We start from the raw sequence: 5,267 nt of genomic DNA, 5'->3' as shown, positions 1-5,267 counted from the left end.
GCCCCGGCGCTGGGAGGGGATGAGCCCAAATCCCTCCCGCCGGCGTAAATCTCTGGATCGGGCCGTTCCACCCCCCCCTCACTCCTGGCTTTTATTTACGCCCCTTCGGCCCCCGCTTTGTTCTCCTCTTAGTGGCTGCAACGCCAGATAAAACTGATATTTAGAAAATTCTGCAGGTCCAGGGAGGAGATAAGGGGAGATTTATGCCCCTAGAGCTGAGCTCGGGAGTAATTGGTGGGGGCCTTTGATGCATCCGTCCATAGCATGAGTGGTGATGGGGGGGTAGGGTAGGGTAGGTTGGGGAGGCTAGCTAACCACAGGCAGAGATGGGAGGGAATTTACGGCATGCTGCCTGCTTTTAAAGTGGGGGTGAAAATATTGAGTACGACCTGAACGCTGAGACAGTAATCTGGATCCCTCAACCAGCATGAGACTCAACTATTTGCCATTAGTCAGTTTTATAAAGTGTAGGAGTTCCTAAAATGTTTCTTATGCAGACGGCAGATGTATGAATATCTGACTAATATACTTAGGTTTTTAATGTGCGAGGACGTCTAAATGCCAACCATGAATCTTCCTGATGAAAGATTTACCTTTGAAAAGCCACCAGTTGCACCAACATTTGTTTGCAGTAAATCATTCACTGGAAACTCAAAGTTGTCCGTTGTAAATACAAAGATAGCGGAGAAGCCCCATGTCTCCTGAAGAATTTGGGGAGGGGAGTGATGCGGGAAAAAGTCAGGGACATGTCAGTAAGCAAATTCACATGGATGTTTTTTTTTTTTGTTTAAAGAAGATGTCCTGATCAGATTAAGGCTGTGTCACACATGTAATGAAGTCATTACCTGTCTCTAATGACAGGCCCTCGCAGGCTGGACGACGGACAGTGGCTGACTGGGCCAGTAACACTAAACTTCAGTCAATCAAGCTGGCTCCACCGGCTCTCGGCCTGGAAATCCCTCTGAGATGGCCGGCAAGGTCTCCGGGCTTCTAGACACACACACACACACACACACAGACACACACACACACACACACACACACACACACACACACACACACACACACACACACACACACACACGTTCTCCTTCTCCTCCTTCCTCACGTCATCTGGGTTGGGATTATCTCCTACTGTCTCCATAGGCACTGAGTGTTCATCTGCTTCCTTCTCTAATGTGCGCTATTCTTTTGCTAAAAAACAAAGAAAACAAAAAGTTTTCTCTCAGATGATCTTTTTACCCTTTCTTCGTAATGTCTTATTTTCTATATTTGTCTACTCGTTTAAATACACATGACCTATTTATAGCCTTATTTTTACATGTGCGTTGGAATACCTATGACTCTGAATTGTGCTATGTAAATAATCTCTCCTTTAGCTTTCTCCCCCCTCGTCATCTGTGTTAAGATTATCTGTCTTCAGGCGCGGAGTGGCCGCCTGTCTGCAGCGCGCTGTCATCTCTCTTTCTCTTCTCCTCATTTCTTTCTCTCATCATCCAAACCTCATGTCACTCGTTCTCTCTTCACTAGCTCCTCTGCCTTTTTTAATGCCTAGTATAAACAGGCTTAGTGACACTTGCTGATTTTTGGGAGGAGTGGTGGGGGGGTAGGGTGACGGTGAGACGCCCCCAATGCGAGGCACAGCTATGGGCTCTTCTTGTTCTTCTTCTCTTTTTTTTTCTTTCCCTTTCTTTCTCTCGCTCCTGCACTATCTGACCGTGGTGTCACCTGAGAGCTTTCACAAACACTGTCAGCGCGGGTGACACTTTAATCCCGGGGCTTAGGGGCTGGTAACTGAGCCTCGACAGGAGAGAGAAGGGGAGGAGGAAGCGGGGGTCGGTCGCTCCGCGCCACTCCACTCGGGGCTCTCGCAGGGGCCTCTTCGGGGCCGAGACCCCGGCTCACTGGGCCCCTCCTAATCACACCCACTTGCCTTCAGAAGAGCCCTGACCTTTACTGGAAGCACCTTTGATTTTTTCTTTTTTTGTCATCTCCCTCTTCTCCTCCTCTCTTTCCTCACCCACAATGAGTTTCAGGCCATGGCCAGAGATGAGAAAATATAACCCCCCCCTCCGCTCCTCCTGAAATATGGGCCTGACCGCCTCAGATTTATTGTTCTAAGACGTCCCCTCGTCCACCCTCCACCCACAAAAACAGCAGAAAGCTCAAGAATGAGAGCATAAACCGGGTGGATGCATAAAACGACATCCTGTGGCGTTCTACCTCATTTCACGTGATTGTTTTCCTTCGCCATGCACACAAATTCAAAGAACGGGAGGTAGAGCGAGAAACGTAAAAGTTTGTTTAATTGTCAAATATTTGTGTCTCCAGCAGTGGGGTGGGTGGAAAAGCTTGCCTGTAGACGCGCAGAGCAACCCAATTAAGTCTGAAGAATCCAGGGCAGCATTCGAGGAATGTTTCTCCAACTGCCTCTCTGTGGGAGTCCCTTCCTGACTGTGGTAATGTCACCGCCTGGCTTGCATTGGTGTTTTGTGGGGTGTGTGTATACCCAAAAGCAAGCTCAAGTTGGTGTGTGTGTGTGTGTGAGAGCGAGAGAGAGAAAGAGAGACAGACAAAGAGGAGTATATGTGGTTGTGTGTGTATGTGGGTCTATGTGTGTATGTGTTCATGTCTGTGAGAGAAAGGTGGAGAGTGAGAGAGAGAGCGTCTGTGTGAGTATGTGTCTGTATCTGTGAGCATATGTGAATGTATGTGTGTGTGTGAGAAAAACACAACCCCTTGATTTGTTCCAGAGGGCCAGTGTGGAAGCATTCTTTATGGTCGCAGTCCTTTAAAAATACGGCCGAGGTGGTGCCAGACAAACAGTCATTAACACCCCCTCCATGACCATAGGACCTGGCCAGCATACTCGCAGCACGACTCACCAGGGTTAGCGCAGGTCCGTTCTAAAGCTGTCACAGTTCCTGAACTACTGCTACACTCCCGTAATGGGCTCCCATACAGCAGGCTAGCCTTGGGCCGTTGCCCCGCTAGCGATAGCCGCCGAGCGCAGGGCCTCACACAAGATTTGTGTGTCAAAGTTGTGTGCATTGCGAAGGAGACGCCATAAAACAAAGGGCCACATTGAACGTAGAGGGAGAGGAGTGGAGAATGAAAGCTAATGAGGCTGTGGCTCCTGGGAAAGACATTGAACGTAGAGGGAGAGGAGTGGAGAATGAAAGCTAATGAGGCTGTGGCTCCTGGGAAAGAGAACGTGGTCCTGAAGCCTGAGGCATGATGGGAAGGGACGGGAGGCCGTCAGGCTCCACATGTGGAACTCCAGCGAGCAGGAACAGAGACGTCGGCCCTGGAGACAGCTGGTTTGAGAACTCTTCAGACAAGCAACACAGGGAGTCACAATCTCTCTCTCTCTCTCTCTCTCTCTCTCCCTCTGTCTATGCCTGCCTCTAGTTACAAATACACACACACACACACACACACACACACACACACACACACACACACACACACAAATATATGCTGTCTGTCTCAGTTTCTCTCACTCACCCATTCACTATTTTTGTATCATTTTTTTCAGTCATACTGAGTGATGTTTCCTTTGGAAGGAACAGTCGTCTACTGTGTGTGTCTGTACCTCAATTTCGCCTCTTATCATAAAACAGTGCTTCCGCCTCTGTGCCGTTCCACATATGGAGCTCATGAAGGCCACTCTGAGTGATGCATCGCTGTCACATCCTGCCATAACTACTGTGACTCTCTGACCACAAATTGAACTTTACATTCGCCCCTCGTCCCTCACCACATCCCACCGCGGCGTGCCACCCCATGACTGGACTCGACTCTCTAAATACGGAACAGCGGAGGAGAAGAAAGATAGAGACAAAGACCTGAGTCTGGCCCTATTAAAGCGCAAAAGCACGGAGCGGAAGAGTGTGGGTGGGGAGCGGAGCGGAGGGGAGAAGATGGGGAGTGTGTGTGTTGGTGGGGGGTGGGGGGTAGACCGTGATTCGGAGTCCCTCGACTCTCGCTAATTATATCAGAAATGCATATGTAATTTGATGCCACCATCTCAGATCCCACAAAAACACAGCGGGGACGCGGTGGCCAGCAAACAGGAGAGGGGAGAGCGCTGCATGGGAGTGCCGAGGAGGTGTGTGTGTGTGTGTGTGTGTGTGTGTGTGTGTGTGTGTGTGTGTGGTGAAGGGGTCCTCTCCCATCACAGAGAAAGCCCTTTCATACAGCTGCTTTGAAGTCTCCATTCTCTACTTTTTTTGTCTCCTCCAGCAATCGGCTGCAGACAGCCCCCCCCCCCCCTCCCCCCCTCTCCATCTCAACCTCCCCCACCACAAAAAAGAGAGAAACAAGAGAGAAATAGAAGCAGAAGAACAAGACCTTCTGTAGAAGAAGAAGAAGAAGAAGGAGGAGGAGAAAACGCTGCTCCCGTCCCTCTCTTCCCATGGTCAGGCTGGTGTTGGAGCAGAAGAGGAGGCGGGGGGCCACTTCTCCTTGAGAGTGCTGCTGGACGCATTAGCATTCGCGCTGAGAGCCGCAGCAGAGGCAGCGCAGGCGAGGCCAGGCCAGGGAGAAAGGAGACACTTGTGTTCGGCCTCTGCCAATCACACATGAAACGGGGGTGCCTTAATTAAAGTGGATTAAGGCACCAGTTTTTGTCGTCTCCTAATCCCCTTTGCTTGGGCATTCTTTTACCCCAATACCTACCCCCCCTGCCTCACCACAACCCCCCCCCCCCCCCCCCCCCCCCACACACACACACACACACACCCAACACCAATCAACCCACCCCGGCTTCAGGAGGTAGTGCCTATAACCCCCCGACCCCCCCCCCCCCCCCCCCCCACACCCAGAAATCAGTGCAGTTTCCCCTCCTGTCTCAAAGCTGTGTTTGACCTAATGTTTGAATGTTTGACAGACAAGTTGCTGAGAAGAATAGGGACCATGCTAACAAATGCCGCTAAGGCCATTAGTAAGGGACGGTATCCTTATGGTCATGATCAGGGACTCGTCAACAATACACTGACCCATCTCCCCCTCCTCCGATTGGATACGTAAACAGACAAAACATTTTTTGAGTTGACATCACATTCATGTGAAGTTGTAAAGGGCTCTATTATATAACACTTCCCTATAGACCACCGACCACAAATGATCTCCTCCTCCCCCCCTCTCTTTCTCTCCCTCTCTCTTTATCTCCCTCTCTCTCTCTCTCTCTCTCCCACAGACTCATTATTGTTGAGTTCAGTGAGTAACTTAGGGCAGCTCAATATGCCAAAGAACACCCTTTGGTG

Source organism: Alosa sapidissima, chromosome 20, assembly GCF_018492685.1.
Source record: "Alosa sapidissima isolate fAloSap1 chromosome 20, fAloSap1.pri, whole genome shotgun sequence".
In the NCBI taxonomy this organism is placed as follows: Eukaryota; Metazoa; Chordata; class Actinopteri; order Clupeiformes; family Clupeidae; genus Alosa; species Alosa sapidissima.
Note: the sequence above shows the minus strand (reverse complement) of the source record.